This window comes from Rousettus aegyptiacus, unplaced genomic scaffold (assembly GCF_014176215.1).
Source record: "Rousettus aegyptiacus isolate mRouAeg1 unplaced genomic scaffold, mRouAeg1.p scaffold_m13_p_2, whole genome shotgun sequence".
Lineage (NCBI taxonomy): Eukaryota > Metazoa > Chordata > Mammalia > Chiroptera > Pteropodidae > Rousettus > Rousettus aegyptiacus.
Window position 1 is genome coordinate 74,776,996 of NW_023416295.1, and position 10,847 is coordinate 74,787,842.

Genomic DNA, 10,847 nt, shown 5'->3' on the forward strand with positions numbered 1-10,847 from the left:
CTTGCAGACCAGAACCTGGGGCAACTTACTCCAGGAAGATGACCTTTCAGAGTTTATGCCCAATTCCTCTGTTAAACAAACAGAGCCCCAGACGTCTCTCTGGATTCCACATTTTATCATCTTTTGGCCCTGTACCGTTTCCAAGAAAGCTGTCCTGTTGAAAAATTGCTGAGCAGCGAGAGAAATCAGCAAAAGGTGCATATTTGTAAACAGAACCTCTAATATTCATTATTTTTCCCAGAAGAGATAAGGCCAGCGCCACTGCCACTGGATAAAAATGGCTTTGACAGCGGTGGCTGTCTGTCCAATGACAAATGTATTTTTCTTTGCTGCCCAGGGCAAGTCTCTTGACACACTCTGAAAAGTGAAAGGGATGTTAATTGCTAAGCCACACTGGAAAAAGAGAAGAGTGCTAAAGAAGCACAAATTTTTACAATGCACATATTTTAATGATAGGGTCTGTGCCAGGAGGGGTTTGTCTAAATCCTTTGCAACAGGGAGAGTTATCTATCTTTCAGAGGAAATTTGGTGCTGGGGAAGGGGGTGGGGGAGGGGCGCGGGGAGGAGGGTTAGAAAAAAGGTTGTGTGACTACTGACCTGCACAGAGCTGATTAACAGTTGTCCATTGGAACTGTTACTTACCGGGGGCGGGGGTACTCAGGGGAGTTGGCTATCACAAGAATGAAGTTGTCATGCGAAAGAAATTCAGGCAATTCTGACAGATGTGGTTGGAGAAGAGTGGACATTAGATGTAAAAAAGCCTTGGCCTCATTTGTTCTCCCTCCTCTTATGATCCAGATCCCTTCCCCCACAGTTCCCCTCCCTGTTCGTATGCGTGTCTCAGGTCTAGGAGTGTGAGAGCTGAGAGGGACCACAGAGATCGTGCAGACAGGAACAGCAAATACTTGCCACCTGGACCTTCATCTTCACCTCCTGTGCCCAGAGCAGCCATCACTAATCGATCGCACTGCTCGCTCTTTCTGAATCTAAATGCGGCTTCAAAATTCTCTTTAGCTCAGCATTCTAAAAAGCCTCCAACAGAGTTAGTACACCAGATGAAATCTCTTATCCAAATTTAGTTTTGTCTAACCTCATCTTATTTTTTCTGTGTAAACATATTTCTTATTCATTTGGTTAAAGATTATGTATTATACTATTGTTCTTGATTTTCTTCCCTTTTTCCCGTCCCTGACACTCATACCTTTAAAAAGATAATAGCTTTATTGAGATAAAATCCATATGCCATAAAACAGACCATTTTACAATTCAGTAGTTTTTAGTATACTCACAAGGCTGTGTAACCTTCACCACTATCTAATTCCAAAACACTTTTAATTACCCCAAAAAGAGACCCTGAACCCATTAGTGGTCTCTCCTCTTCTCCTTCTTCCCACCACCTGGAAACCACTAATATACTTTCTGTCTCTTTGGATTTGCCTATTTTAGACATTTCCTATCAATGGAATCATACTACATGTAAACTTTTGTCTTAAAAGTTCATGTTTTTTCTTCTGATTTTAAAATACAGCAAAATATTATTGTGGCTCCGATGTGCCCTGGGCCCCAGGCACTGGGCCCACTAGAGAAGTCGGCCAGGCCTCCAAGGCCATCGCCCACTCTCCAGGGAACACCTGCAATTCCACTGGCCACTAAATACTGCTGCTGCCAATTTCTGACACCTTCTCAGAGCTGCAGGGCATACCAGAGTGTCCAAGAGGCCAGGTCCTGAGAGTGGACAAGAGGGAATGCTCTCCTCCCCCTGCGTCATGCCAAGCCTGCCTGCTCCCCACTGCTTTGTACATGGCACTGACCCAGAAGTTTGATCCAGCCTGTCCTCAACTCAGCCCACCCTCTGAGGCCCATAGCTTTGATCTTAAGCCAGGCTTGTCTGGCTGGCTTCTTTCTCACTTAGAACAGTTCCCTCCAGAAGGTTTCCTTATACAAACCATCCTTCTACCATCAGGGCTGAATCTCAGGGTGGGACAGCTTATGTGTAAATGCTGTACTGTTAGCAAATCTTTTTTGCTTCTACTACTACTAACAGGGAACTTTGGAGCAGCTTAGAGCTGTGTCTGGGCAGCAAGTACAGGGCATAGAAAGCCCCAACTTATGCCTTTGTCACTCCTGCTAGCTCCTCCTCCCAAGTCTGTTCTCAGAAAACTCCTTCTGTTTCCTAAATCTGTCCAGCTGGAAGGGTGGGAACGGAAGACCCATCTGTCAGACCTTCCAAAGGGACTTCCAGGAATTGGGGTGGGGAAACAGACTTGAGAGGACCACACATCGGGCCTTCGGGGAAGTCACATCCTCTGTACATGATTAATTGGCCAACAGTCTGAAAAGGGGGCTGAATGCCAGGGTCCAAGGCCCGGAGGCTGCAAAGCACAGGACTATTCCAAGGCATGTGAGCAGTAGGAGGAAGTGCAGCAGGTGGGGGGCTGAATGACCACCACTCCCTGGGTCCTGCCCATCTGCCTGACCCCTCTCCACCTCTGGAGTCCCTCACCTCTTCCCTGAACTTCCATGAAGAATCAGTCTACCCACAAGCAGTTGTTGGACCCTGAATGGAGCCCAGGACACCACGCAAAAGTTAAAGTAGCAGGTTGCTCATTCATTCATTTACATACCTTTTCCCAAGCAGAGAATGCGCTCAGCACTGGGCTAGATGATAAATATGCAGAAATGAGCCAGGCATGGGCTTCAAAGAATGTGTAGCCCAGAGAGGATGACAAACAGGAAAACAGTTTAATAAAGGGGACCTGATAAGTATACCAAGGAAAGGTTAGTTCTTCCTGGGGGTGGGGCTGGTGTCAGGAAAACTTTAGAAAGCATACGAGTTTGCCATAACAAAATACCACAGGCAGGGTAGCTTAAATAACAGAAATTTATTTCTTCACCATTCTGGAAGCTAGAGTCCAAGATCAAGGAGTTATCAGGTTTTGTTTATCCTGCAGCCTCTCTCCTTGGTTTGCAGAAGGCTTTCTTCTCGCGGTATCCTCACATGGCCTTTCCTCTGTGTGGATGCACCCATGGCATCTCTATAGATATCCAGCTTTCCTCTTCTTATAAGGACACCAGTGAGATTGGATTAGGGCCCACACTAACAGCTTCTTTTTAACTTAATCACCTCTTTAAAGATCTTATCTCCGAATTCAGTCACATTCTGAGGTACTGGGGGTTGGGGTTTCAACATATGAATTTGGGAAGGCACCATTCAGCCTATAACAGAGAGGTTTCCTTTGGGCTGCACCTTGATAGCAGAGCCAAAAATGACAAGATAGGCAGAACAGGGAATTATTCTCAGTGTCAAGCCCAGCAGAGCAAAGACCCAGAGATTTGAAACACCTGCTCCTTCACGGAGCAGCAAGAATTTGCATAGGTGGAAATGTAGGAGAGAGGCCAGAAGAATGTGCCACAAGCTTTAAGGAGGGCTGCCCATTTTCCTGGAGGTTGTTTCTGGGAAGGTGGATCATAGGTATAAGAATTCAGGCTCTGAGAGTAGTCATGGGTAGAGTTGACTATTGTGCAGATTGAATAAAAAAAAAGTTTATTAAGCACATAGTGTCTATAATAAACACTTGTCACTACTACAAGTGATTCTTTCCTTTTTACTTCTCCTTTTCTGTGCTGTTTTATGTACTTCAGTGATGATAGATTCATTTTATAAAAAAATAAAAATAAAACAATTTTTTTAAAAAAGGAGTCTAGAGGTAGCAGATGCTGGGGGAAGTCAAAGGATGAGAATCCGTCTGTGTCAGTGTCTAATCATCAAGTATGTACTGGGTTGAGCTCTCTGCTCAGTGCTGTGTGGAGGAGAAACTAATCTAAGGCAGGCTCCTATTGTAGCAGAGTTGACAGCTCATTTGGGAATGTTCTTTCAGAAGATGAGCCTACCCCACAGGATGCTGGCATGGACACTGCCGTTGTAATCACAGCCCTCACTCCTCTAACCCCCAGAAGGCACAGCATTCAGAACTGGTAGCTAAATCAAAGCATGAGAGACAGAGATGATTTAAAAGACCTCCCAGAAAGTGCTTAAGGCCCCGAAGGATGTTTTCCACATAAGCTCTCTTATGAAGGGCTTTGGACTCACCTTTGGGTTTCCTTGAAACTGTAATTGAAAGAAAGCTTGGATGATTTGAATGTCAGTTTTCGAGAGGGACTTGGACAGAGATGTGAGCCTGGAGCTGGAAGAACACCCTCTGCCTTTTCTAAGCTGTGTGACTTTGGTGGAATCACTAGTCAATGACTCTTTCAGAGTGATCGGTTCTTTCCTTCATCTCCAAAATCCAGAGCAGATGACTACCTAACCTGACCTGCCTGAGGCCTGGGTCGCCGTAAGGAAAAAATGAGGTGATCAAAGAAAGAATGCTCTGAAACCAGAAAGTTCTACACATCCTTAGCTGTCTTTGAAGAGGGCAAGGACACTGGGCTCCCAGAGTGGATATAAAAAACAGTCTTCGTAGTTCCCAGCCTAGGCGCGCATTGAAAACACCTGGTTACCCACAGGGCCTAGTCGTGCCCGAGCAATCCGGATGGGTCCTGAGTGCTGGGGTATTGTCAATGCTCCCCAGGCAATTCCAATGTGCAGTCAGGGTTGAGAGGACAGCTTAAAGACCAGTCCAACTGATTAATTTGTTTTCCCCCTTAAGCAAAACACACATCTTCCACAGCTATGGTAGATAAAAAAGAAATCTCTCCTTTCCAAAATGGTTCTTGAGCAGATAGTCAAACTTTCCCACCTAATTACCAAGGACTCTGGGTCTCAAAACTTAGTGCACAAAGGAATCACCTGGGTTACCTGTTAAAAAGGAAGCGGTCATAGGACCAGCTACCACAGAGATTCTGACCCAATCTGAGAAGAGACCCAGGAAATCTGCATTTTAGTCACATGTGTTGTTATGAATGCCTGGACTCAAAATAAAAGAGAAATAACTTCACTCTTACCCTTGCTTTCATATTAAACCCATGGGTAATCTTGGCAGCAATAATAACCACAATTGCCGTTGTTTACTGAGCACATACCATGTACCAGGACCATGGGTACAGTGTCTGGAATTTTACTAAGCACTGGGAGTTGGTATTCAGGGTTCCTGCATGTGCACACAATACCTTCCTTCTGGTAATAGTCCCCATCCTGTTTTGTGTTGAGGAAGTGCCCTCTCCCCATTTCACATGTCTCTAGTGGAACTGCCAATCACACTGACCAGTATTACACCCCTGGGGAGCAGAAGAACTGGAGGAGGACATGTGACTCAATCCCAGCCAATCAGGTTACTCTTTCTGGGAACCTGTCTTGAGTGGAGACAGGGTAGAGCCCAGGGCAAGTGCCCTGGGCCGAATCCCCTAGCCAGTCCTCAAGGTTTGTGTTTTAGCTCTTTCTTCCATTAGGTTTCCTCTGAACCTTTTCCTGGCATAATAAGAGTCGGTTTCATTTATTACAACAAAGAAATGAATAAAATATTCGTTTTACAAATAAAGAAGCTGAGGCTCAGAGGAATTAAATGACTTATCCAAGACTCCACAGCCAGAAGACAGCAAAGCAGGACTCAGAGCTAGGCCTGTCTGGCTTTAGAGTCCCTACGCCTGTCATTACTGCACATCCCTTAAATCTTCATGAGAGTTCGAGATGAGAGGAGGGTAAGAAAGTACAATATATATATATAGGTAGGTAGGTGTGTGTGTGTGTGTGTGTGTGTGTGTGTATGCATGCATATATGTGTGTGTGTGTGTGTGTGTGTGTGTATATATACACACTTTGAAAAGTATTGAAGAGAAATTTAAAAGTTACTATTAACTACCACACTTACCCCTTTGTAGGTTTAAAACTTCCCAGTCAGAGACCCAGACTAATTATTAATTTAATTTATCCATTTCTATTAAATGTCCCAAGAACCTAACTGGAAAATCTTACTAAATTACATATTGCATTTCCACATACGGAAGAGTAAAAGAGCATAGAAAGCAAACAGTGGTCAAGTTTGAAAGATGCTGAAGAACAACATTCCAACAAAGTAATAATTAAGACCAGAACTCACCACCACTTTGGCAAAGTTTGTATTTTATTAAATTACCAACTTTTTATATTCATGGATCCTAAATTATGATCCTAAAATTGCAAAACAGAGACTGGACTCGTGACCACAAATGTGACCAAGTTTTCCTTCTGAACATTAAATCTTTCAGCTCTTGCTCCTATAACAGATGGCTTCTCCTTTTTCCTATGTTTTTTGCATATGAGACTACTAGGAAAAAAATCCATATTTGACTTTATGACTTTTGTTCTGCTGGTCGCCATAATCCAAAGCCAAGACCAAGTGGGTATTTGTCGCTAAACAGAAATTAATTTAGCAGAATTTCCTTTAAAAACATACGTAGACCCTAGTTATTGAATTTTGACATTTAAACTGACCTCATTGAAGAATTCTGTGCCCAACATCACCAATGTATACCCCATAACAAATACTCCTAAATGGTAGGCACTTGGCCAAGTGCCACACACACATACTGCTTCATTTCTAAGCCAATACCAGCCAGCAATTTATTGGCAAAGAGTTGATTCCACTTCAGAGAATTTAGTCTAAAAATATAATCACCAATGTATCCAAGTATTTGTTTACAAAAGAAAAAAAAAGGAAACACTGTAAATGTCTAAAAATAAAAGATTAATTAAATACATTATGGCATAACCATTGTAAAAACCCCATTAAAAACTACTTAAATGTTCATGAAAAAAATATTTATAGAATATGTTCATTAGATAACATTAAGTGAAAAATCTCATAGAACAGTATGTCCAGTGTGATTTCATTTTTGTAAATATATACATGAACTATTTTCCCCAAAAAAGATTGGAAGGATATTCACCAAAATGGAAAGGACGGTTATTGCTGAGAACCACAGTTATAAATTATTTTTATTTTATTTTCTTACTAGTCTATATCCTTTCAATGTTGAGAGAATTTTTTTAAAGCAAACCATTAGGTTGGCCACTGACATCAAGCTGGGTACTTCCACTATTCCCAATCAGTTGGCTGGTAATATCCCGTAGGACTGGACTTTTGGATCCCTAGCTGTATGCTATCTGGGGAGCCCATTAGGATGATTCCAAATGTTGTCACATATGAAGCTGTCAAGAGAGAGTCCATACTGAGAAGTTCAAGGGATTAAAAAATAAGAGGGGAAAAAAGTAAATAAATCACCATAGGTGTACAATATAACTGGTCAAATGGTGATTTGTGAAGCTTTACCAATTGACTTTTAAAATAACAAGGTCAATTGCCTGATATCCAGGAAGAGGAGTTGGTTTGAAGAGGTCAAATCTCATGCCCATCCAGAAGGACTGCTGACACCCTGCCATCCTCAAACAGGTCTAACAGAAATAAGGAATGCAACAATTAGCAGAAATAAGGAATGTTCCAAACTCACTGTCAATTGCATTATCAGCCACCCTGAAGCAGGAGGATTTTTTTAAGATGCAGAAAATTACCTTCCTCTCTAACTGGTTCAAGGTATAAAGATCAATTCGGCCCCCATGTTGGTTTTCACCCAACTCCCAAAAGCATCCTACATAGAAGGCTCCCATTGTCTCTGACTGTCTCTGTCATGAAGACACAAAGGATTAAGAGGAAGTCTTCACTTCAGGCTGTGGCATCACCCCACATTCCACTAATATGATCAGCCAGTTCCTCAAACTCTCAATGCCTATCTACTACAAGAGCAAACATTTCTACAACTTCAGAATAAACATTTCATATAAAATGCAAATACCTATGAAATATCTATGTCTTGAAGTCTTAAAATGATGAAATATTTTTAGGTCATTTTTCACAGATATAAGACCTAGAATAATTTGGGGACACATTTCTGTGTTTTGTATATCATATATGGTATGTAGCCCAAGTGGTCCCCTGGCTTGATAACACAACCTCAAAACCCTGGAACATTCAATCCTCTCTGTGCTTGTCTTCTGTAAGAGGGAAAAGTCTGTCTCTGCCTTTTTGTTTTTTCCCCAACCGTCATCATTACCCGCCTCTGCAGGCAGAGTTCACTTCCCACAACAGAGACTGTAAATACTAGATAGCTACTTTCCCAGTCTCCCTTGTAGTAGGGTGGCCAAGTGATCCCATTGTGGCCAATGAAGCATGGGAAAAAGTTTACAGAGAAACTCACAGGAAAAGATTTTCTTTCTTCATAAAATGAACCACCCAGAAGAAGAGTTTTCTTCACCTTCCCTCCCTTTTGAGGGTATCATTGTAAGACAATTTGGAGCTGCAGCAGCCATCTCGAGATCATCAAAAGAAACACTCTTGATTCACTAGGGACAGCAAGGCAGAAAAAGAGAGCCTGGGAAGTTGAACTACTACACTGAACCCTGAATTCACTTACTTTCCGACTTTTTAAGTGAGGTATTCAGTGTCTGCATTTTTTTCCAAAAAAAAATTTTTACTTGAATATTCTCACATTTACAGCTGAAAACATCCTACCTAATTCTATCCAGAGAGACCAACATTATTCCCAGTCCTCAGACCTTCCCTCCCCTCCTTCAGATGTCTTTTAATGCATAAATAATATCTTGGCCTTAAGAACTACTTTTGAAATATTTCACCAACTTCTGGGCCTCCTAGAAAATAACGAATGAGCATCTGCCCAACTTTCTGAAAGCTTCCCTGTGATTAAAGAAATGTCTAAAAGATAGTCAAAGTGTATCAGATATCTACTGCTGTGTCACAATGACCACAAAACTTAATAGCTTAGAACAACAATTATTTATTTGCTCACAATTCTATAAGTCAGTAAGTTGGGCTGGGTTCAGCTGGACAGCCCGTATCTGCTCCTTATGGTGTCAGTTGGGCACATTTTGCATTTTCAGTCTGTTGACTACACAGCTCAGTTGACAGGTCAGCTGGAGGCTGGCTGACCCTGAACAGCCTCACTCATATGTCTGACAGTTGACCTGTCAGTGAGAACAATGCAGTTCTCCTCCATAGCTCCTCCAGCAGGAGTTCTCAGCTTCTGCACATAGCAGCTAAATGTCAAGAGAGTAAGAATGGAAGCTGCAAAGTGGCCTAAGCATAGAAGTCACACATAACTTTTATAACATTCTATTAGGCAAAGGAGGTGAAAGACCTACATATTGAAAATATAACATATCATTTAAAGAAATTGAAGAATACACAAATAGATGGAAAAATAGTCTATGTTCATGGATTGAAAGAATTAATATTGTTAAACTGTCCATACTTCCTAAAGCAATCTATAGATTCAATATAATCTCTATCAAAATTACAATGGCATTTTCACAAAAATAGAATAAACAATTCTAAAGTTTGTATAGAATCATAGAAGATCTAAAAAGCCAAGGCAATCAATAGAAAGAAGAACAAAACTGGAGGCAACATACTTTCTGATTTCAAACTACAAAGTTATAATAACCAAACAGTATAGTAGTGGCATAAAAATAGACAGAGATCAATAAAACAAAATCAAGACTGGACACCTACACAAAACCACACTAATAAGAAATAAACCTATGTATATATGATTAATTAATTTATGACAAAGGAGCCAAGAATACACAATGGGCAAAAGATAGTCTCTTCAATAAGTGGTGTTGGGGAAATGAGACAGCCACATGCAAAAGAATGAAACTGGACCACTATCTTACACTATACACAAAAATCAACTCTGACTCTGGGAAAAAAACGGTGTAGATGATAGAGGCTCAGTTCATCCCTCCAGTGACCAAATCAAAGGGTGACAGAAACAGCAAGGAAAATCGTCTGGGATCTAGATGAACAAGCTGTACAACTAGGGAGAGGACTAAGAAATCACCCTGCAATGGCAGAAGGTAAGACAGGGTGAGAACATGAGGCTTTCCAGCCCAAGTGGCTGAGTGGGACAGCAGCGGCAGCAGCAGACACCTCTTAAAGGGTTCATGCCTGCCAAACAGACTTTCGTGGTGATGGACTTGCTCGCTCTGGACACTAGCGCAAGTTTAGCTGTGCAGGTAGCACCAGGAACTTACAGGGGGACACTGAGTCATCAGAGTGAGGGACAAGGTGAGACTTGCTCTATACAGAAGTACCCAAGGTATCCATTGTTACTGTGTTGAGCCCTTCCCCACCCAGTGCACAGACTCAGCACCACCATAATTGAGACATCATCAAACTGGATAACAGAGGTCACTATGCCCAGAGGATTCTCTGAAACTCCACCTCCCCCAACTCATAGCCCCACCCAAGCCACATCCAGATGTATCCTACACGATTCAGGTGCCCCTTGCTGAGCAGCGCCTAGACTCACGCCAGAGTCAGCTGGCTTTAGTTTCTGGTGTGGCCCTTTGAGGCAACTGTAAGCACAGCATCTGTGGATTGCTTGCTGAATCTTAGCTGGTAGCCCTGGAGGGGCACAGGCTTGGGTTAAATTTAACCTGCAGCTGAACCCCTCTCAAGACTATGCCACTGGACACCTATCACACAAATCCACACTAATAAGAATGGGAGACTTAGGAGCTTTGCTTAGTACATAGAAACAGATACAGAAAGGCAGCCAAAATAGGAAGACAAAGCAGAAACCACATGAGAGAACAGAACAGAGATCCAGATATAATGGAATCAAGTAATCTAACAGATGCAGAGTTCCAAGACACTGGTTATAAGGCTGCTCAATGAACTTTTGGGAAGTGTAGATAAATTCAGGAAGAACTTCAACAAAGAGATACAAAACATAAAAATGGAAATGGAAATTATAAAAGGGAAGCTTTCAGAAATGAAGAACACATTATCTGAGATGAGAAGTATATTAAATAGAATAAACAAAGTGAATAAAGAAGAGGATCAAAGACCTAT